This window comes from Oryzias latipes, chromosome 3 (genome assembly GCF_053564925.1).
Source record: "Oryzias latipes strain Hd-rR chromosome 3, Olatipes_Hd-rR_3.1".
Taxonomy (NCBI): Eukaryota; Metazoa; Chordata; class Actinopteri; order Beloniformes; family Adrianichthyidae; genus Oryzias; species Oryzias latipes.
In genome coordinates, this window is record NC_136239.1 from 24,513,621 (window position 1) to 24,538,658 (window position 25,038).

At 38.7% G+C, this 25,038-nt stretch overlaps 1 protein-coding gene across 1 annotated transcript in view; it reads right to left on the bottom strand.

The window, feature by feature from the left end:
• zfhx3b (zinc finger homeobox 3b) overlaps positions 1 to 25,038 on the bottom strand; it is a 271,937-nt gene that overhangs the window by 191,741 nt on the left and 55,158 nt on the right. The gene's annotated exons all lie outside the window — the stretch shown is intronic.

A 25,038-nucleotide genomic window follows, 5' to 3' on the forward strand; every position in this document is an offset into this window, starting at 1 on the left:
TGTGAAAGCAGGGTTCAAACATGAGTTCAAAATTAAAGGTTTGACTTTTATTTCTGGGATTAGCTTATCGTGATAAATGCAGCCTAATGATATAACTCCTCTCCCAGGTTGTCAAAATCTTAAAATAATATTTTGTAAAAAATTCTTCTTGCTGTTCTATCAATGTGTGTCATAGTGGATAAGTAGTAATAAGAAAAATGAATCAATGACAAAAATTCCAGTTTTCTTATTTTTTTTTTTTTAAATAAGGGAAGATTTTTACCGGAAAACTGTATTGAGGAGGAATTCCATCTACGTTAAATTAATAAAAATAGGAGCACATAGTGTTGCATCAAGACAACTTGGGCAGAGGGGTTAAATGTTTTTTTTAATATTTAGATTTAATAAATTTACTTTTTTGTAATTCAAAAAAGAATTTAAAATCTTTTGTAATTTAAACAAAATGACAAAAATATTATTAGGTACATGTATAATTTACCTAATAATAAATTAATAAGGACTTCCAAAAAAGCTAATAAAATAATACAAATGCATGAATATTTAAATATAATATTAATAAATATAAATGTACAATAAAATTGAAAGAAACTGGCAAAATGGTTGACTGCTCTTTAAAATATAATTTTTGGTGTGTTTTAAAGAGGCAGAAATTATGCAAACTAATTTAAATTAAAATAAAATAACAACACATTTTTTTAAATTGTTTTTTTTATTACAAAACCATAACTAGATATGAATATGAATACTGTTTATATATTTAATGAGAAGTTTGGGAAAGGAAATATATGAATAAAGGCTTGTAGGAGCGAGAGCTGGACTTACACATGGAAAATAAATGGCTGTGTAAGCTGGAACTGCCCTGCTGGTCAAAGGTTCCTGCAATACGCACCTTGGGGGGCGACCGGCGAGACAGGAGTCACGCCTGCAGAGCAGACCGTCAAGACTCTGTCAGCACTATCAGCCTTGTCTCTCCCCTCAGTCTTGGAGAGATATAAGGCAAAAATAGAAGCACAGCAACCAAGGAAGGCCGCTCATCTTTGGTGCTACGGCGTCTGCTCGGCACCTCACAACTTCCCACACTAAAACAGATCTAAACCAAAACAAACAAATGTTTGTTCAACCTGCTTCTGCCCCTTTCTAGAAAAGTTTCATTCTGTTCAGGTTGTCCTAAAACAGTTACTTGTTGGATGCTCTTATTCTGCACCTGCAGAAGGAAATGATGTGTCCCAAGACTCATTCTGACCATCTAATATCTACAAAGGGGACTTGAGTGGAAAATTGCTCAACTGGCATTGACAGTCTATCTCAATCATTTTAGTGCCGTCATTATGATAAGAGTATTTAATATTTTTATAAGTCTCATTGAGGAAAAAGGAAATGTCATTTCCTTGACTTAACTATTTTAAATTAAGAGCATCTGAGTGAATGACAAAGAGAGTCATAACTTATGAGTCAAAGAAAGATAGAGGAACCTCGAATCCTCTCAGACTAACCAGCACACAGTCAGTCTGCACCATTTCTGGGCCCTTGCCTGCCTCACCATGTTATAAGTCACAGGAGAAACAGATTATATAAAAAAAGGAATTCATATTCATGAGTGGTTTGGTTCAACTAAGCAGCCTTATTCCCACTGTCATGTGCTCTCCTTGACCTCTTCACCCCAAGTGACCAGTGAGACGTAAACCTGCCCTCTAGTTCTCTGCGAGTCAATCATATTCCAGATCTGCAACCATAAAACACCACTAAACACTTTGAGAGTTACTGTTTCTGTCTCTTTAGCTCTGTTTTTCAACTTTCAATTTTCCTGAATAGCATTATTATGTTTTATTAATATCTTTGAATTATTAGTCATTTCCATTTTAAAATGGAGTGCTTTAATTCACAATTGAAGTACTCATCAAGGCTGAGCAGTGAAATGAATGTGGAAGGATACATTATATTTGCAAAAATGCTAAGGGTGAATTAAAAATATATACCAATACTGAAATATTAACTTTCAATATCAAAAAGATAATTTTTCAAGGGACAAAAAAAAGCCTTTTCATTACTTCTGTGACTTTCTTTCTTTCTTTTCAAGTGAACTTCTCTGATTGTGGCTCTGTGGCAACTATGCAATTATCCTGTACTGAAAATTCTAATATTCACAATATCTAATATTGTGAATATTAGATATCAGCTACAAGAAAGGTCAGTATATGTTAACATGTATTAAGTCTGAAAACAAACAACAATAAAAAAAAATATTTAGGGTTAAAAATATAGATTTATTTTCAGTCAAAAAAAACAAAGCAATAAAGTATTCATAATAAAGTATTACAATAAATGTAAATTTTGAAAAAAAAAATACCTCCCACCTCCCTTTATTTTTTGTTACATGTTTTCTTTTTAACTTTTTTACAGTAGTAAACTTTAATTCCCACGATCAACCTTGAAAGCGTGACCTCGTGCCGTGTGGCAAGAGATAGCTGCAGCATGAAGACAGTGCGCCACTTATCATCAGGGGACGAGGTGGCTGTTTAATTTCACACCACCAGTGGCTAAAACCCCTGTTAGCGTGGGGTGCCACAATAGCAGCTACGCCGGGGGAGCAGATGTCCTCGTGAAGGGGTGTAAAGAGGGAGGAGGTTGTGTGGGGAGAAGGACAGGAGGAGGAAGGATGGTGTTGCTAGCATGCCTGTGTGCACGCGAGTGTTGTACTGTCGCTGTTTATTGTGCTCAGAGCACAGTCTGACCCTGTGTGCATGCCAAGCAAAGCAGCGCCTCCGTCTATCACAGCAGCAAAAACAGAACCCCGAAACGCACATACAATCAGGACTGGCGTTTGCTCGCAGCCGGCGATCGAGAGCAGCGGCACAGGGCTATGAGGAATGAACCAGGTAAAAACATCAGCACAGACATGGATATCTCTGTGGTGTCGCATGCGCAGGTATACATCGCAGATGCCAAATGCTCATAGAGCCCAATTGCTTTCTAGAGCTTTCTATTGTCTCCAGTGATGAACTTGAGCTCTGGTCTTCAACCTAGAGGTCTGTCTCATTTTGTGCCCCTGGCTCCCCTTCACAGCACCTCCCTAAAATCGGACGCACACACATGCACAGACAGGCATAATACACACCCTTCAACAGACGCCTGACATGACTGCAGGGTTGAACAGTGACCAGCGAATCACAGCACAGCTGAATATAAAACACAGTAATGAGTGCAGTAAGAAAATGGCTTCCTTCTAAAACATGGCTGCTTACTGATGGCCAGATGCAAGCAAAGGGAGAAAAAGGTCACCTCTCTCATCTTTTAGTAAATCCCCCTCCTTTCCCCCAATGCCAATGCAGTGCTGTTTCTTTTTTTTTTCCTTACAACCCCCCACTCACTTCTTCATCTTGCGCCTCCATCACTAACAGCTTGTTTTTCCGCCTCCTTGGTCATTCTCCTTTGCCTTTCTGTTTGTGGATGTATGCTTATTACTCAGGATACAAAAAGAAGGTGATGCTGGGAAAAGGCTGGCGGCTGATCAGAATGAAGGCTAAATTATAAAAGTGAAATCCAGTTTCTAAAAAAGCTCTCACTGATGGAAGGTATACAAGAAAGGGAAATAAAAATAACTGTAGGCCTACCCCCATTTCCTCTTTTGGCACAACTCAGCAGGAAAAGGAGCAGCTCCCACTTCTATTCCTCTCCAGCTTGGTTTCCAATCCTCTGTGCACTGCCGTCCAGTCACATCTATTCATTTTTCATCACTTACTCCCCCACTGTCATTTTTCTCAATTTTCTCCATCGGTTGGTTATGCATAGAACGTTCCAAATGCATTCTGACTGCTTGATTTCTATTTTCACAATATCAGACCATCAAGTTAAAGAATATAAATGTTTATTCAGCAGAGTAAGGAACGGCAGTGACTGGGTGCAGTGGCTCTTCAGGGAGAGAACCCATGCTAAATCAGTAAATCACTCCATCTGGAAGATGAACGGCATGTTTTGGAGTTCATTGCCTTTCGTTTCGGGCGAGTGGTTGGTGCTGCAGTGAGCCCAGCAGGCTAGGGCTGAGGTGTCTGCTGATGTGGATGGTTACAGAGGTATAATGAAGAGGCGACAGACCGGGGGCTTGCCCGTGTTCTGCTGGCCCTGTCCACCAGCTGTGAAAGAACCCGCTGACACACACTGCAATTAGCCTGTACAGGTTCGGAGGCGCCATACAAGTAAATATATGCTTTAATTCAAATGCTCAAAAGGAATACCGTGTTTGAAATCCTAATCATCATACACAGTCTTCTCCTTGGTGTAACTTTGTTTGAATGACATGTCTACATTTAGACCCAAAGCGGATGTTTCATTTAAAATCCTGCTTGGCTGTTTGGTTGTTCAAACTTAATTTAATTTATTTAAAGTGAAAACTTTTTTTTCCATTAAAGGGTGCAGCCCTTAGACATGTCACTGTTGTTTATTTACTTGAAGTGGAATGCTACTAAACGGTCATATCACATTTCTTAAACTCCGAAATTTAGGACTTTTGTTTTAAATTTCAGTAGAATTGTGTTGGCTGCTGGACTAACTTCGTCTCCCACTAATAGCCACTTAGATTAGACACTGAAAACAAAAGCTCATTGTTAAACACCTATGTGGCCAAGTATTAAATCAATAATATTAGCAAGTCTGTGTAAAATTTACAATCCCCCCACTCCTCTCACCTGCAGCTACAACTGGGATATGCAAGGTGCAACAATCAAATCATTTAATAGGGTTTATCAGAATGACAGGCAATTAGACTAGTTCTGACCACGAGTCAGCATGGTAAATGGAAGTCATTTGAATGGCTAGGGCCATACATGTTGAATGAAAGACAGTGAAACTTCTGGAGCTCTAATTTTGCTCCTGGACAAGCCTAAATTAAATCTCCCCAAAGTCCATTAAGCTAAACCGACCGAGGAAAGGCGTTTCACCACAGAAAAATGACTGTAAACTCAGGCAATCGTGCTGCCAATCAATTATGCATGAATTATATTTTTCTCTGTGTAAAATGTATTTTGTTAATTTGACTAAGTATACAAGATACATTGCTTGTAATGCGTGTGTCTGTGTACGTATAGTCTGAATGAGTGTTGATTTATCAGCCTGAGGCAGTCAGCTAAAAAGAAAATACTGAGGAGTTGTGATTCCTCTGCATCAAATGTCAACTGCAGAAGCCACAGGCAAAGCTCAGAGGCCCTTGGTGCTGATAACCTAAATGGCTGTAAATCTAGAGATAGAAAGCAACCAGAGAAACAAAGTAAACATCAAGGCCTGCCTCTGATACTGATTGTGGATGCCACAGAACAGTTGACGAGAAAAGCAAGACGAAGAAAGAGACAGCATGTAGAGCTAAAACGCCATCCGGAAAGAGTTCAAGGTGGGAGGGTGGGGGTCGCCTTGACCTGATCTGACCCGTCTCCACTACAGGCCTGTTGAGCCGGTGAATAGATGGAGTCTCTGAGGTCCCCACTGTGGCCCAGATCTTTGATAATGACCTCTGTTTGGCTATGATAGCTGAAGACAGATATTGGCAAGCCTGCTGACCAGTGTCAGCAGGGTTCCAATAATTGGTCAGCATGTTTATAACAAGTGACCTAGTGGCCTCTGTAACCTGACCAGCTTCTGCGTGAGAGATGGGGCAACTTTAGGAGAATGAGTGTGCTCAAATGTAAACTGTTACACTGCAATGACACATTGATAAAATGCATTTTGTAAAGCATAAAAAAGTGTGCCTGGTGAGGTCCCCCTTTACATTTCATGTAATAAAATCTATTCTTAGACACTTTTTGTTGTTGTTGTAAACTGTGTAGAGGAACTCTAAAAATATACAGATTCAGTTGACCTAATAGAATCATTGTCAAATTCAGATAAATATACATTTTGCCCAGTAATCATAAAAGATGGCAATATGAAATTACAACACTGTTCACACTTCTTCATTCTTCCCTGTACAGCTGGACACCCTTTATTAATAGGTAAGACACTTTTTGATCCTGGAGAAAGTTTTGTAGAGAAAGTAGTAATCGCTGTGCCTCAGACAACACAATATAACATCACCCTGAAAATGTCAACAATGAGGATGGGGTAAAATCAGACTCAGCACGCCATGCCTTTGATGAGAGGGACAATACAGGGTTGCCACTGTTCAGACACCTGATTTTTTTAAAAGCTAACTTTTTTAAGCATGTGATCATTTCTTTGAGCTTAAGTGACTTAATAGCTTTGGTTCAATTATTTTTTTTGTAAAATTATAAATAACAGCATAGTGAGGGATCAAAGCTGTCAAGATTTAGTTTTGCCACATTGTGTTGTTGCATAGAATATCATGCAATAACACAACACCAAGTAGTTTATGTGCCAAAACATAAGGAAGAGTTATCATTTGCGAATGTCAAAATCCAGAGCAATGCCATCAGGACCTGTCAGTCTCAGTAACAAAGCTGTATCGTCAACAGCACCGCATTTAGTTGGATAAACTCAAGGAAAGTTTACTTTTCCTGGTTTAATAGGAACCAATTTTCCAGAATCTTTCTAACCGTCCTGAGCACCAATCAGTATTAGACCCTTAACAAATGAGCCATTGGAGGACAATGTATGGTGTTATATCCAACTGGATTTTGACATTGCTTGTCACATTATAAAGTCTGAACACGCGTACAAGAATTGCAAATGATACCTGTTGTGGAATTTTATTGAAGAGGATAGAAAGTAGCTCATACCCCTCAGAAAGCCTGGGGGCCAGAAGGTGGACAATTGGGGAGCAGCCTTGAAAGCTCTAACTGCAGCACATTTCATGGAGCAGAAGAAGGGCCATAAGGAATTTATTTAAGAGCATGGGGTGCCAGTGCCAATCTGTCACTTAATTATCTATTAAAAATCAGTGTATTATGTCACTAGTATGTCCCCGAATTTTTTTTACATTTAGTAAAAGTTACCCAAACACAAATTTTTGTATGTTAAAGAGTTCAAAATGAATTGAATTGACAATCTCTTCTGCTTTAAGTGCGTATAAATGTCTGAAAAAGCTACCACCTGCACCAAATAACATTGGAACTTCATTCCATGCCGTTTTTTAATGAAACACGCCATCTTTTGAGCCTGTCATACCGCAGGCAACTTTCATATGACAAATCCAGATACCAGTATAATTGTCCAACATCGCCCATCTTCTTGCCCGCCTAGTGTCATGTTTAAGTCCTGCTAAACTCTTGCTGGAATGGATATTAGAACGTGCCCTTTCTATTTATAGAGAACTATTATTTATTCTTATTGAAACCCTAATATGAGAGTTATATTAGGGTTCTATCAGTTCTTTGCTAGACATGTGAAATATATCCTCTTACAAACACATATTTGCTTTATATTAATGTGGCCTTTTTTGCTTTATACAGAATGATTTTAAATTAATTAAAAAGATATGCATTTGTGAAATTTGATAATATTCGGAAAAAATATATTTGGATAGTAGGATAAAGTTGCCAAAAATGGATCACCTGAAACAAGCCGGTATAAAGAAGGCTGTAAAACGTGTTTGAGAAGAGAGCTGTCATCTTACAAGAGCTGATCCCACAAAATGTCAAAGCATGAAAAAAGGTGTTTCTATTTTTAAAAATCAAATTAAGACCTATTATAGAATGAAATCTGTTGTATTTAAATATGCCACCATTAAAGAACCAAAAGAATGCCAAAATTATCTTACTGAAGTTATATAAATCTGCAAATTAAAAGTTTTTTTTTTTGGTTTGTTTGTTTGTTTCTAATATTGTATAGCAGCATACTAATAGAGCTGAAGGATCAGGGGGCAAGGGGGAAGGTCTGCACGGAGACTTAAACCGACCACAACAAATGGAGGGTAACATCTGCTTTCTGTGCGTAATACAAAGCTGTCCCCTCAGAGACCCTCCCAGTCCTCAAGGGCCTGGGAATGGCTCAAAGTCAAGGGCATTCCCCCCTGACTGGACATAGCAACAGTTTCTTTTTCTTTTGCTGTGCCAGGAAAACTGCTAAAATATATACTGACATGTTTTGTTCTACAATTTAATGCAATTAAAATCAGGCTGCGGTCGTGAGTCAGTGGCCATTTTTTTGTGATCTAGAAAACTGCTTCAACTGCAAAAAACAAAAAATCTACTTTAGTCAACTTTGTAGTTTAAATATCATAACTTCAATTTCATTTATTTATTTATTTGTAAAAATTATTACATTAAATTATTACACTATAAATACTTGATATAAGAGCAACATTCTAAATTTTCAAAGAAATGAAATGACTTGTTTTAGGACAATAAATCTTGAATTTCTTTTGACATTTGATCTTGAAAACATCATATTTTACGAGATACATTTGTGAGGAAACAAGTTTTTTGTTTTTCATTTACCTAATATTTTTAAAGAGAAGTTTGTTTTTTTGGAAATTGTGAGTGGTCCAGTTTCAGGAAACAGACTTGTCTGATTCAGGAAACTACAAAGTTTTATTTTACTTCTATCACTTGTAAATTTTTAGAACAAATTTATTTTATAATGTGTAATTCTGATCTCACTTAACGGTGATTGTGGTCTAGAAAAAAAAAAGCTTGACTGTTGTAGCTCTTAAAATATGATATATTTGGGGAAAAAGTGCATATAGCTACTTTAAAGACATAAAACTCTTTTTTTTGCGATATATGCATATTTTAAGGCATAAAATTTCCAAATACTGGAGTAATACTCCTAAATATAACTGTTTATAGCCATTTTCGAGATTTACTGTTGTCTTATAATGGCAGGCCATTTGAAGAAGTCTTACCCAAAAAATTCTGCTGGTCCCATTATGTTTAACTTATTTAGAGAGGGACATTTTTGCCAATGTATACCATGATGCACAGAACATAACTGTTCTTTTAAGTGAAACATTTGATTGCGTCTATTCTGTAGTACATGCATGTCACCCTGATGACAGAGATCACCCCAAGACAGTTCTGCAGCATCACTTGGCAATTTAACACAATCCTTGAAAGAAACCATCTGATGACGCCAATAGGTGGATCAATATCCTGGGATGTTTTAGTTTCCCTTGCAGCAAATGAAGAGAATTATCCAGATTCTCCTGGGTAGAACTATCTTACCATACATTCAGTGACTAAAACGCATATTGTAATGCAGCTGCTGATGTATGTCTCTTCTTCCAGACATCACCACATGCGTGCCACATATCTCCTTTCTGTCTGATATGCTGCTGATCTACACCTGCTGGGCTCAGGGTTGCTTAGGTATACGCTATTTGCTGACAACATCAATCACTCAGCAAGCCTTATTACTGCCATTTAAAATACATTTAAAACGATTCGCTGGAGCCACTGTCCAACTCTGCAAGGACATATTTAACAGTGGTGCACTACTGTGGAGAATGCTGCAATGTTTAATCTTTTTTTTCCCCTTTCCCTTTTTAAAGTTACTGAAATCTTCTGAAGATATCTGCTCTTTCCAAATGCCCCCCTGATGTCAGCAAGCCGTAGTGACCTATTAGAGGGGACTGAGAACTGATACATGCCCCAGAACTCTGAGGTGAGCCTAGTAATAGATACAACCACTCTACTTCCCCTTCAATTTTCACCTAAAATTGAAAGCTGACAAATGCAACCTTAATTACACTCCACCCAATCAGAGTTTGACCTGGTACTTGCTCCCCTGCATCCATCCATTCTGTCACAAATAAAAGCAATGGATCCTTCAGAGATCTGTGCATTTGCAAGTGTGTGTGTGGGGGGGTGGGGGGGTTACAAACAGGTCTGGAGTAAATATGAGAGGAATATATTATGCATATGGGAAGTGAGTATAAGTGCTAAAGAGCATTGTGCTTGGTCAGCACATGGTGTGTGGAAAATGCAAGCAGATCAAGGAACAAGCAGGATTATGAATCTCTTCTTGTGTGTAACAGGGCAAGGTCTATTGACCTAAATTTAATTATTTTGGCCTCCATCTATCGCCTTTCCCCTTCTTCTTCTTCACTGAGACATGAATCTATGTTTTTTTAAGGAAAATTTAGTATCACATTCTGCTGGTAAGTTTATTAACCAACATCTGTCAATACGGCAACATTTTTTAATAAAACAGGTTTTAATAAACAGATTTCTTAATCCATTTCATGGGATTTTAATCAGACATTAAACTTGTCTCTTTGTTTGTTTGTCTGGAAACGACATATCTCCTCTCGGCACGGCCTCTGTGCAGATGAATAACACAGGAAAACCAGACCGCAGCCACAGTACATTCACAGCTATTTTGGATCTCGTCATGTGATCAGAGTATCGGCACCGCGTCACTGCAAGGAGGGGCTAAGCAGTACTGTGCTCACCACCATTTTGTGTGCATACCTGGCTCTATTGGTGTAAGTACCTGGCTCTTCTATTTACATGTATTTGTGTTGAATAATTCTAACAGGCCGCGCGCCATTTCTGACACCTTCATTATGGGGAGGCTGTGATACAGAATGCATGATGGGCATGTCGCTGGAGAAGAACGACGGGATGCTGCAAAGCAGAACATCACAGGGTAACAGCGAGCCCCGGCTGCTGCCCGTTCTGGGTATCACATTGTGTATTTTCCTCCTCTCTCCTTTCTCCTGGCTACGCTCACGACAGACCCTTCTCCTTCCTGCCATTCCAAGTGTGAGTCACATATGGTGAAGTGAAATTGCTGTCTGCGAGAGCATGCTTCTGCCTGTCCAGACTCCATCAGAAGGATTAAAGAATGGGATTGGAAAAAATCAAAAATAAAATGATGATAGGAGGGCTGGTGCTTTTGTCTTTTTTTCCACTCCAACCCCCTAGCTCTGTTTTAAGTGGAGTGGAACATCAGATGACAGGGAAGGATGTCTTGCTGGGGTGCATCGGTTTGCAGGGAAAGGTTGCCTGGTCGGTGAGCTGCACTCAGTTTATTTGGCTCTGACAGGGGCTCACTACAAAGGAAAACCAAATTACAGGCAGTATCGTTCCTCCCTTCATGCAGCCGGTGAGAATCGCGGAAAAAGCTGTGCCCAATTAAAAGAAAAGTGACTCAGCAGTGCAGCAGCGGCTTTCTTTGATCATTACTTAGCTACCCTGCTCTGATGTGTTCACATAAACAAACAAAAGACAAAATGTTCAGGTTTAAGAAAAAAAAAAGGCGAGGTAGAGAAGAGAAGGAGAGAAGAGTGCAAAGTTTGGGGATATTAAGGAGTAATGGATGTCACACCAGGCCCCTGTGACAGATTCCTATAAGCTTTCATCATCGCTTGATGAGGCTGATTAGGGGAACAGAGCAATACTTGGTTCCCCAGCAATGCTATTACCATGAAAGAGGAAATAGTTACTAAAATCTTTATCATCCCAAAAAAATTGCTATTACAAAGCAAGAAAGAATTTTTTAGTTTCAACATGTTCATTCATCAAACAAATAATAGTGTGTGCCTTGTGGAAATTTCTGTAATATCGTCATTACACAAAATAACCCACATTGTAAAACAAAACAAAAAAAATAAAAAAGACTCCAAAAACTAGGGAAGGAAACAACCATCTACCTCCAATAAAAAGGAGAAAATATGAGATACAGAAGAATCAACCCTCAAACCATACATCCAGATGTTTTACATTGCTCTGACTACACTCCAGAAAATGGGGATACATTCAAGGATTTGCCAGACAATAGATCAACTTCTCTGAGACAACAAAAAGGCAATCTTGACATTTTGCCCAACCAGCAGACAATATTTGCTGTTCAGATTATGCTTTTCTTTTGTTCCTGATGTTTTTTTATTAACCCAAGACACTTGAAACTTAAACCAAGTTCAAGGCATATTATTTGCCACAGGGCAAGGTAAATCTCTTGGCATGGGTTTTCAAAGAGCTGCCCTGGGTTTGTTTAGAATTGATCTTATGTAAAACTGTTTTTTTTCTTCTTCTTTGTTTTAAACTGTAATGGAGCTGGTTAAGAGGAAGATGAAGATTAATATCTTATTTTCCCATTGTTACAAAAAGAACAAAACAGTGTCAAAGTGTGAGTGCAGACTCATAAAAGTGGTGCTTTACTGGTTTAACATCAATAAAAATAGCAACAATAAAAAACTGTAAAACAAAGCGAACAAAAGAGATGTGGAAATGCTCTCCAGGTGAAAAAGAAATGTAAAAATATGACAAAAATGAAAGATTATAAAATGATCCCAAATTTGAGTTGCATAAAGGAGCAAAGTAGATAATACATTTAGAGTGTGCAAGCTCTGTGTCACGTGGTAAATAGAAGCTTGCCTAAGAGACATATAAAAAAGAGATAAAACAGCTGTTTTACTCATGGTCAGGGGAAGTAGTAAAAACTTTTAATTTGACCTTCTTCCTCAGGGAAAATGACAAACACGACACTTGACCAGAACACAAAAACATACGAGGCTGCGTAGACATTAAGGGAAATGGAAGAAAACACAACAGGATGGACATCCCGTCTTTAGAACAAGGGAAGCAAACTCAATCTAACTGACAGTTATTCTGCTTGATCGAAACCAATATGGATCCAAACAAACTAAAGCTTATGTAGGTATGCTCACACACTAACCTGAACTTGTTTTATTTCTCAAAAACTGCAACAGGGACTTCTATATGCAGGAGTGGCACGAAAGGAGCGGTAGAGAAGGATGATAGCCGTTGCTTTAGCAAGGGAAAAAAGCCTCCAGGGCTGGGAGGGTCCTATCCCACTCCCGACAAGCCACACCGAAGGAGGGGGGTCACAGGCCGAGCCGTTGTAAAGCTCACTGCTCTCGAGACCAAGACGGACAAGCAAAGGGCACAGCAGCGGGGACATCCCGGTAAAGGCCCCTTCATCTGGACTACACCTGTGGGAGCCCGGGGCCCACCCAGCCCCACAACAAAGCAACTACATCAGAAACAACAAGGAGTGATGTCTATTTACTTCAGTGTGTGAGCATCGAACATGTGACCTACCGAAAAACAGACACCGGAATAACTTTTAAGCAACAATTAAATAAAGTGTACAGGATGGAAACACTGTTAGACCTATGATTATATGATGTTCTAAAACAGGTGACTCCCAGTGTCTATGCGACATTGAGTTAAAAATCCTATTGTGTGCTTTTTTGGTAATATTGATATACAAATTTAAAACAATAATTTGAAATATTTGCTTTCATTTGCCAGGTAAGCAACACTACATTGTGTTTATGGTAATTTATTTTCTATAACCACACCATGAGCACAGAAAGAGAGGAAGCTCGACAGAACCCTCAAAGACGGGTGGAGCTGGATTTAACATTTTAAAGCACAACTCTGTATCGCAACCTGCTTAAGGTCATGATGGGGTCCCCGCTGTACTTCCATTAAAACTCTGTCCAAAGCTCCTCAGTTTAACCATCTTAAGGAAGTTCTCCGCTGCAGAAGGCCTTTGACGGAGCGAAGGGGTAATTCTGTGAACACTTTTGATTCCATAGCTGGAGATGAAAGAAAATTTGGATTTAAATTTGGTTTAAAGTTTAAAAAATGTGTCAAGTTGAAATAAAAAAAAACATTACTGACTTTAATACTTCCAAATGTTCGAATCTTTTTTTTTTTAAAAGACAAATCTGTAATTTGGGCTCTTTAAAGTAATTTATATCTAAGTTTGTTGGCAAAAAAGGGAGTTATTGGCAATAGTAACCTTTGAAAGAGGTGGAAAATCCCCATTGATATCTTTCTGCACGTCTTTTGTTCTTACGGGATAAGAGGTGATGTAGGTTCACACCCAATCCTTGCTGAAATGCCCCAAAAGCCTGCCTGGTTCCTGAGTGGGAGTGTGTAATCGGTGCTGGCAGAATGCTGGTTAATGGGGGGCACAGGGCCGTGGGTTGGAAATGTATTCATGTGCATGGCGTGGTGCCTGGACCCAGGGTGACACTTCTTCATTCCTGCTGCCCCAGGCCAGGATTAGGATAGCACCCAGCCTCACAAAGCCAGCTGTAATGCAAAATCATTTTCATATTAACCTCGTCTCTCCTCTCTGGGTCTGACAGTGGACAGGCCTGCTTTCTTTGGTACTCAAATTATCCTCAATTACCAGGGAAAGGGCAGTAGAGGGGACGTCACCTAACCTTCACCATCTGTTAGGTTCAAAGCTTTAGCAGCCGTGCAGCCCGCCTGTGTCTTGCCTCCACTGACCTTTCTGCGTTGGCCAGCTACTGCTCCATACGCCGTCTACCCACCCCCACTCCCACGATAGCCCTGCCCTCTCTGGACACAGATGGGAAGTGCATGAGCACACATCTCATTAAGGGGGAAAGGTTATGTCACGCTTCTTCAACAAAGATTTGAATATTCAAAACCCTGCAGAGGCCAGTACAAAAGCTGTTACCAGACATAGGTTAAGTCAGTCTCCAAAGTAAAAGCCACCGCTTCTCAGATGAATTGGGATTAAAACGGACATGAAGTTAAATTATCCCAAAAAAGGATTGATAAAAGTAATTGTCCCTCTGATTTAGTAAATAGTCTTGATGGGTGTTTTTTGTGTTGTTTTGTTTTATTGGACAAAATAAATAATTTGACTTCAATGTTTTAAATAACTAGAGCGCCAAAAGATATAATATTCAAAACTACTATTACTAAAATCTCTAAATGTCAAAATTAGTGCTTTTTTACATTTAAGTGTTACATTCTGATTTACCACACATTTTAAAAATCTTTATTTGTCAGTAAGACATTGTTTTAGTTTTAAATTCTTTTTATTTTTGCACTGTTTTACTTTGACACACTGCAAAAGTTGGCTTTAATTAAACATTCATCTATATCTGAGATTGTGCTTGTGAAATATTGAAAAAGCTTTTTCACTGAATGCACTTCTTAATAATGCAAACTGTGTTTTCTGTTTGTTTAGAGCCCCTGCGTGTTTTAGCAGGTCCACTGTGTCCATTTGGATTTTCTAGTCTGTCTGGCCACTCAGGAGGCCCCTTTTCTCAAGTCATCTGGTAAGACCTGATGGCTCTGAAAAAAAACTTTTATTAAGTGTGTTAAATAATGGATGAGGCTTTGGAAAAAAAATCAAGAAGCAGTTAAGGGAATGCAGGACTGAGGACAGCACCCTGCGGAGACAACAATCAGGTCCCAGGCACTGTCAGCAGCATGTAAGCAAGCTCCTGCCTTACTTCCACTCCCAATCCAGACTCCCTGAGGTCAGAGGTCATGGACTTGACCTTGTGGCCCCCAGCCGAACGTTCATGAGTTTGGGGAATGGTTTGGGATTTATTCAGCAGGAGGCCCGTCTCATGCAGCATTATGTCTCATTATCCTCGGGTCGTCTGTGTCCGCATGCCGGGCAGACAAATCAGCACTCTATTTTATTTACACGTCTGCAGTCCCACAATCAATACACACAACAGCCGACATTATCCATTTGAGCATGTCTCATGTGAGGAGGGGGAAAGAAAATTAAAAGTGGGCCTCATTCTTAAAAAGAAAATCCTGCCTTTTTCTGTTTATTATCAAACAGATGTAAATGATCTTTTTGGCAAACAAAAATACCTGTTTAATTAGTGCAGCAAATACATGGTAATAAACAATAATGTTTTGCAATTTAACTATTATGAATGAAGTAAAAATGCTATTTTATTAATATTTATTGGTTTTAAATCATTTTGAATTGAGCCGAGTTCACTTTGTGTTTTTCTGTTTTCCATTGAGCTTTTATTTTGTCCAAGTAGTTCATGATCTCTATTTAGAACTTAAGTAAGGATATAAAATGTATTTATAAAGCTAAAGAAAAAACTATTTTGTTAAAATATTACAAATTATTATTTCAAATGTACCTCATAAATTCACTTTTAAAAAGCACTGTAATTTAAGCTTTTTAAATTCTAGCCACTTATTGCAAAATATCGAGGAATAAATTTTAGGTGCTGCCTAAAAAAAAGAGTGATCATTCCTATTATGTGTGCTTCACTCTAAGTAGGTCCCTGTGGAGGACAATTTTGGCGAGATCTTTCCTGATAAGAAATCAGCCCTGCATGCATTAATATTACATTAGAGCCAGTAGCTTATATCACAGAGCCTTCTGCTCAGTCAGGTAGAGAGCCTTTCATTGACATCTCCTTATCATGTTAATATTACACTTATCAAAGAAGACTATACTGTAGGCAAGGAGAGGGAGATGCAACAAAACGTGCAATTTTACAGATTATTCTTGTGAGAAGTCTAAAAGGGGGAACAGACGATAAAATGGTTATTTAGGTCACATATTCACAGTAATGTACAAGAAAGAGACAAATGCCGCAGGAAAGGCGTTGTTTGCATGTGTGTGTGTGTGTCGGTCAGAAATATGACATGCATGGCTAGACACACGCACGCGCGTGCGCACATCCACACAGAAAAACGACTTTCGTCGCAGGCAGCAGCAGGAGGGGTGCGAAAGGGAGACAGGTGCAAGGCTCTGCTGCTCTGTGCACTGTATAAACGCATTTAAAATCCATTTTTAACACGACCCCCCCCCCCCCTTTTTTTATTTTATTTCAATGAGATTATTCTTCCAGTCTCCCTTTGTTGGGCTCGTGCGTGAGCGCTTTTTGTTTATTTATTTATTTATTTACTCATTTATTTATTTATTTTTTACAAATAACACTTGTAGTATTTTAAAATCAGATTAAAAAAACGATGATTCAAATAAAGTTAAACAAAAACAAAAATTCTGCTAGCCTAATGTTTACATTGTTTTCCGTGTGCTCCCCGGACGCTCTGGCACGTTGCCACCCTGGCACGGAATTAACAATAAAACACGTGTCGGGTTAACAAAAGGCGTTTTTTTTAAGGCAGCCTGTGAGGCCGGGAGGCGGACGCGTGCTTGTTTCCGTGCCAAAGTTTGTCGCTCTCATTTGAATGTGAATGGTATTTACCAGTGAGAGCTGCTTCCGAGGAGCCCACAACCGGCTTTTCTGAAGGGCTTTTCAATTAGCAGCCCCACCCCTCCCCTTTCGCAACTAATCGGAGCTAATTAGGCTTAAACGCGGGGTAATAGCTTGTATTAATTGCCTATAGCAGGGCAACTGTTGAGGAATTTGGCGCCTGATCCAATTGAAGGTGACAAGTTCATTCTGTCTATTTAATATTCATTATATTCTAATAGGTCTCTTGTTAGCATGGATGCACTAATTAGGACAACAGCAAAGCAACAGGAACCTGTTACGATTCATTTTCGATTTTTTTTAAACATGACTACAAATTGTAAATGTATATATTTTTTTGTATTTATTTTAGTTAGTAAAAAAGACAACGCTTTTCAGAAGAAAGGCAAAACAAATGTATTTTAAAGCTAGTAATTAATACGCATAAATATTATTAGCTAAATAAAAACTCTTTTTTAAGTAGTAACGTTTTACGTCTTCAAATCTAAAAATATTTACAGAAAAGCTGGTTTGTTTAGTGGCTGTGGTTCTTGTCCGTCCCTGAGCTGACATATCAGAAGACATGGGGCCTGCAGTGCTGCCTGCTGCAGCCAAAAATTGATGTGCAGCAAAAAATAGCGACCTGAAACATCAATGCAGGATGTAAAAGGATCTACTGCCGCGCTCATCATTAATAAATTACCATTGGTGAAACTAAATAGCCGGTGTTTAAAATAAAAATAAATAAATCAAAGAAATATATAAATAAAACCCGATGAGAGAAGCAGTGATGTGATCGCCACATTTAGGAGAAACAAAAACAGGAAGAAGGAAAAAAAAACACGTGTTTGAATGAAGCTGCACTACAGACACAGAAGTATCGGTTTGGTTGGGAAACATGAGTAAAAGGATGTAAGCAAGGCCGACTACCTGATTCTGATTATCTCTAGGTTTATGCTAAATATTTCATAGCCAGAAAACTGCAGAAGGCCGTCTAAATCAAGCCCGTTTAGCAGCTAAAACCTAAAATTACATCCATATTACAATTTTCATTAAAATAGAACACCAATAATTGTCAGGTAAGGCTTTAGATGCGCGAAAATTAAGCAAAAAATGAAAAACATAAAGGTGACGTCTGCACGAAGGTGTTTTTGACGTAGACTAGCTGACATCCAGGTAAGGCCGAAGCAGCAGCAGGCAGCGAACATTACTCACCCACTTCTGGGGAACAGCAGTCATTTTGGAGGGGGGCATATGGCTCTCAGATGGCCCCCCAGCCAGTGAAGTTCAAGGTCTCCGCGGTGACCATTAACGAAACTGGAAGGACACAGACGGCAGAGTCTGCCGCCTGTGTCCCCTCCTGCCCTCAGTCTGTCCTGAAGGCTCCACGACTGAAGGAAAATTATTATTATTATTTGTATTATCATCGGTGATATTATTTTTAAATGTGGCTTAATGTAAGTCTGTTTTGATATCTTCATGTGGGCTTGTACAATAATTTGAAATACCAGATTTTTCTATTTAATTTGGTTTCATTTATAACATTATTTAGCCTTGATGTATAAAAGTAAATATATATATAATAAATACCCTTTAAAATGTTCATAGATTCATTGAAAAGAAACAAATGTTAATGTTTCATTTGCATAATCCTAAAATCTGCATCTTAAGATAAAGGCCAACATCTATTTTAATTGTTTTCCTCAATTTTATTTTTTGTTACTGTTTCACTTGGAAAAATGATTATTAATCAGAATTTACAAATTCAAATTATTGTATGAATAACCTAATGAAAAGTGTACAATACTGGTACAAATCTTTTTCATTTTCCTTCTGTCATTTTTTCGTTCTAAAGAGAGTTTTTATAGAGTCAACTGGAAGAATAAACAATAGAGAATTCATGTCACACCTGTAATCAGAAATGATAAATTCTTTGAAATGTGTTTAATTGTTTGAGCAATCTGTTTTCAGATTATTTACATGGGAAATGCCACATTTTTATCTCATGTTGTGATTTATTATCACAAGATCATATCAGAGCAGATACATCATAAAAGCAAAGTTATTTCTTGAAGTCAAGTTCCGCAAAAGAAGGAAGTGTTAAATTAGAGACTCATTGTTGCACCAGACTAAATTTAATAGCATATGTGATTAAACAGTTAGAACACTGAAGGAGAAGCCAAACTTTTAAAACTAGTGTTGAAAACTGACTGTTGTAAAAAATAAAAAAGAGACTGATAAAAATAAAGGATCTGTCTGGAAGGTGTTGAGGTTTTGGGGAGGTGGCGGGCACAGTGATGAAGGTCTTAAAAAGGAAAGGCTTTTGGCGTGACAGAATCATACAAATGGATGCAGTCAGTGGATTTGAGGGGGTCCCAGGTGTCTCTAATGACATCAGTGTAGGAGATATCCTGCATCTGCATAGTGGAAGAGATCCTGTTTCCTATGAAGGTCTCTTCATGAGAGACGGGTCGCGGCCGGCAGCCTCAGTCTGACATATAATTGGTGATATTGATTATAGGTTATCATGTGCTGTAGGCCATTTGTAAGATAATGCTTCAGGGGTTAATTTGTCAGCCATTAACCTTTTGGACCGGTGGATGTACGTGTAAAATCAGTTTAAAACAACTTCTAAATGGGTTACCCAGCCTCATTCAATAAGTGGAATGCTAACACATTTAAGATATATTAGAACACCATGACATGCAGGATGTTCATTTTTTGGCACATTTCTGGAAAATATGTCAAGTGGTTTTCCTGAGCTCACTTTCCAAGCTCATGGAGTAGCAGAAAACATAGATTCTTGCACTGACCCTTTGAAAAAAGAAGTTTTCAGCTAAAACTGAGTGTGACATTTACAGGAAGCCCTGCTTCCTGCTCTTATAAATTGGTAAAGTTGCGGCTTGCATAAACTTTGAGAATGTGCCGGCTGAGGAAGCACAAACATGTACATTATGATGTCTGAAGAAATCATAAAATAAACACATTTGGACTGATACATAATTAGAAAGTGAAGAATCTTTTTTATTTAAACGTTTAAATTAAAAACAAAATTGGCAAGTTGTAAATATTATTACATTCAGGCAATAAAAATTAAGTAAACAAGCAGACATATTTTGCCTTTTAATAGATAATAAATAAAATACGAAAAGATGTGCCGCTTTTTATTAAATTCCCATTTAAAGTTTCAATTTTTAATCCAAAGAAAGTGCATGATTTTAGAAACCTCTTCCGGCTACAAAGTAACCATGTTGCAAAGCAGTCAAACAGATTTAACTGCATCAGAATCATCACAGTTTGCCACACACCTTGGTTTTTATCTCAGCGTGGAATAACACATCAAATGCTCAAAATCACAGAAAAGAGAGACGATGTAACCTTTGTGAAAGTCGATCAGAGGCGATCAGAGGTGCAGAAGCACCTGGTACAGCCCAGAGCAGTAAAGACAACCCACTTCAACTTCAAAAACATGACATTTGCCACCTCAGAGCATAAAATGTGCCTCTCCCACTCTACACCTGTAAACTTGTAAACCCACACAGTGTAGAGGGAAACCAAGCTATGAATTCTCATTCTAGCAAACACTATTAAAAGTTACTCCACGATACAAACACACACACTTGAGCAAAACCTTGTGTACAGTAGGTGTGTGTGTTGGGTTAAGAGAAAAGAGGGAGGAGGGATGAGACAGTGTAAAACAGTGGAAGCTGGAGAGTAAATCAGTCTGTCAGCAAAGCTTGGATGACAGCACCAAACAGAGCTGAACAGCTCCAAAGAAAAGGATGGCACATGTACCTGAATGGAGGTGTCTGCTGGCCAATCAGCTCTCCAGCTTTGCATGCATTAATTGTCCTCCCAAAAGACGGGCACGTTAAAGACTCGTCTGACCCGACATTCCCACTGTCTCCCAGTCAGAGCAACGGAAAGATAGGACCGAAGGAGAAGGAGGAAGAGAAATGGGAGAGGCGGTGAGGGCGGGAGCGTTGGATGCTGTCCTACCACCATAACTGGTCTGTGTGAGATTCATCACACTCTTGCACACACAGAGGCCTTTGCAGAGACAGGAGGGAACTGCCAAAGACTTCCGTGTTTTATCTACCCTGGGGACACGTAGGCATATGGACGGCTGCATGCACACGCTTACATGAGGGTGACACACTCAGACACATGCTCCCCTATGGTCCGGTACCAGCACGGTGACTTTTAATTTAAGCTAAAATAAAATCTTCATTCCTTCTAAAAAAAAAAAAAAAAAAAAAAAAAAAAAAAAAAGACTGCCCTCAGAACCTGTTATACGTCTTTTGTCTACCCTGCTATTAATACTACACATTTGGAGTTTTTGAGGCCTTCATTAGTATTCACTGGCTTCCCCCTCCACATCTGTTCAGCAGCCCACTGCCTGTTATGTTGCGGAGCAGCTGAAAATGGACAGCAAAATAAAAGGGGTCAAAAGTCTGGCTCTGAGAAGCGAGAGGACTGTGATTGCACACAATGGACTATAAAAGAGATGCATATGAGCAGCGGCAGCGTGCCTGGCCTTTGAACCTTCAGGGAGGACAAGGCTCACACTAATCTCATGAATGCTTTTTGCACACACATCTACCCACACAGATGCATGACATCTATTATCAAACAAAACAGTTGTTGGGATACTTGCATTGGGCATAGTTTAAAAAAAAAGACATTCAAATATTAAAATGGTTTTAAAGAGTCAAAGGTTTAATGTCACCTAATTTTGATGTCATTTTTTCAAGTAAAAAAATGAAAAACTGTAGCTTTCTTGCACACATGCAGTAGGTCTGATAGACAGGAACAAGCAAGATCAAAAAAATGGATGCTTATGTTGAAAATCAATTTATATTGCATTAAGTGTTTTGAAAAGCTGTCAGTTCAGTTATTTCCTGGTTAGAAAATTCATATTTTCTAAATCAGCCGCCCCCTTCAGCCATCTTCCTCGGTCGCAGGCCGGGAGGGGGGCTGTCGTAATCTCAGTCGGCTGGCTTCCATATTCAGATTGATCCAGATGGACGTGGCGTCCAGACCTCCGTCCCCCCACAGACCCTTTGGCTGAACTTGACTCTCATGACTACAGACGGAAAGGAGGGCCTCTCACCTTTGGTGAACCCTACATCCTCATCCCTAGTATGGCAGACCACAGGCTGGGCTGCCTATCTACTATAGTATTAAATATCATTGCTGATAAACTCCAGGTTCCTTTTTCAGCAGCCATGATCACAGATAGTTGATCAATAATGGGATGCTATCACAGAGCATTTCCTCAGACACAGTGTCAACAACATGTGAATCCTGGTCAGAAATCATGTATGTGATCAGGGAGGTGAAAAGCAGCCATGGCCTGTCGTTCACACAGAGTAGCCTCACAGTGGAGAACTCCTTGAGCAGAGCTTGAATCCTCGGGGAGCTGCAGGTTTGACTGGCTGTGCTGCTGAGCATGCTGGGGCTCTACTTAAAAGAGAAGCAGAGGGCTGCACCTCAGCAGCAAATCCTTCCCTCTCCCTCATCATCTCAGACTCATTTTTTCCTGTGTCCTCACTGTTTTATCTCTATTTTTCAAAACTGTGAATCGCAAACTGTTTCCTGTGTGAAACTGTTGCTGAGCTGTAGTTTATGTGGGATACTTTTGCAAAAACAACCCAACTTCATGTAGTAAAAATACAATAAAAATAAATTGAATTTGCCCAAAAATACTTCTGCAACAGCTGTAATTTTTGAGACTTTTAGTGACCAAATCCAACTGTTTCATCCACCCTTCATACTATGGTGTTCAGTCAGAGCTGCTGGTTTTACTGACTTTACCGTGAGCTTTTCCTGGTATTCTAAGTTCGGGGTTATGAAGTTGTGTTAAATTTGCTACTAATCATTTGTCAATGGCACCCCTCATCACGATGCAGAAGCATCAGACATTCTTGTTGAGAAAATGGCCACTATTTTTAGACATCATTATTTGACATTGATATCTTTACTTAGAAAAAATAAAACTAACCACATGGAGCAATGGAATGTGTTTCAAAATAACAAACAGAAAATATTTCAGTAATTTTATTCAGCAAGCTCTGTACGCTGATGGACAATCACAAAACCATCCAAAATACAATATATACAATAGAAACTCCAGCATGTATTGTAGTATATATCGGCGCTGCAAAATGTGTCTTTACATACTAAAATTTTCTTAAAAGAATTTATAAAAAAAACAGTAATACCTTGCCTCAATTTAAATGTGGCATGTCCTCACTAACCAAAAAAGTGTGTTTATATAGCAGTGTCTTGTTCAGAAGCTAATTTATAAGAATTTTCCACTATTAGTGTGCATTTAAAGATTAAAAAAAATGATGACTTTCCTCATCCAAACTCCATTTACTTTATAAGTGTCTCATCCTGGTCTCATCAGAGGCCTATCTTCATCTCGTAACACCTCTTCTTTGGAGCACAGCAGAGAAATAAGGTGTATCTTCATCAAAGATTACCAGCAGAAAGAAAAAGAAGGATTAACGGGACAGCACGGTGAATTTGTTAAATCAAAATCTTTCTTACTTTGTATCTTCTTGCAATTCTGTTTCTCCCTGTTTTTCTTGAATTGTCTGAGTTAAATTTTAAAACATTCATATCTTTTCCAGACAAGCTCTGGGCAGATTTCTCATTAAAAAATAAAATTTAAACAAAGCAGAAAAAGAAGAGGTACAGCGTTTCCTCTTTTTAAGTAATCTCTACACAACCTAATGTTTCTTGGCAGAAAACAAAAAGTAACTACCATGAAATGTTTTTTATTGCATTTTTTTTTTAGTTTTGCATATTTAAAACAGAACATGAACATTAAAGAAAGGCTTTTTTTACCTGCTATTATTACTACTACTCCTGGGCCCTTGATCATTCTGCCTTTGTTCAGTATTCCAGGCAATTTTCATACTTATTAAAAAAATGATGCATTAACAATGTACTTGCCATTATCTTGGGTCAGGTGTTTCTGAATAGTGGATTCATTGCTAAGAGCTTAAGCATTTCTTTAATGATAGTCTGCCTGTATCAAAGAGAGTGGCCACAACCTGCGATATGATCTCTTTCTTTTTCTCATTTTACCTCTAAATGTCTTACCTACCCATATAAAAATGCATTAGTTCATTAATAATAATAAAAAAAATCTCAGGAGAAGAATTGCACACTTCTTTTATAATATTCCCTTCAATCATACAATAAAAGTCATGATCCTGTCAATCAAAACAGTGTTTCATTTGACAAAGCAGACAGAAGGAGTACAATGTCTGAGAGTTGTTAAAAGAAAAGTGCTTCTCTTTCAAAAATGTGGAGGCCGTACAGGTATGCAGTTTGCTTTCGATTAGCAGTCTTGCACCTGACCAAATACAGTACCATGATTCACTAAAGACACAGGAAGATTGTTTTACCGACAAAGAAAAAAAAGTATTCTTCATGGTTTAAAAAAACCCCACACAATTTAAAGTAAACATGTTTTTCTTGTTTACACGGTAAGCTGTAAAATTCTGAGTACCTATCTTACCTCATAAATCAAACAATGGTCCAGGAGAAAGAGAACACCATTACTCAGACAAATGACTAAGTCTGACTTGCAAGTATGTTCTCCTCTCTGATGGGCCATCATAACTAAAGCATCTGAACAAAGGTCATAAGGTCCCGTAGGAGCCATTGAGATTCAGGAAATAATCTTAGCTCTCCATAGAGAGCAGTCAGTGTTGACTTGCGGATAGGTCAGATAAGAGGACAGTTAACTGGATCTTACTGGGCATCTCTTCATAGAGTTTTCAGTCTCTGGCCTGTTATTTATGAAGCAGATCTTTACAGAGAGCTCACCAATGTGACCATACATCCTGAGTAGTGTGTTTAAATGTGCTGCTGATAAAATATTTCTGGGTCTGTGCAGAGTCGTGGTCCCTGCGCTCATTAGGAGTCTCTGACCAGCTTGATAAGTGCAGCTCTGCTCCATAATGATTTATTAAGACTGGGGGTGGGGAAGGCTGGTGGGTCCAAACTGCCTCAGGACATTTCAACCACAGAGACATTTAAGGGTAAAGGCGTGGAAGAAAAAGGGCCTCTGTACAGATTTACATCATCCAAGATGCATTTCATGATGAATTATGCAATAAGTAATGAAATACATCGGAGTTTCACCTTTTTTTTTT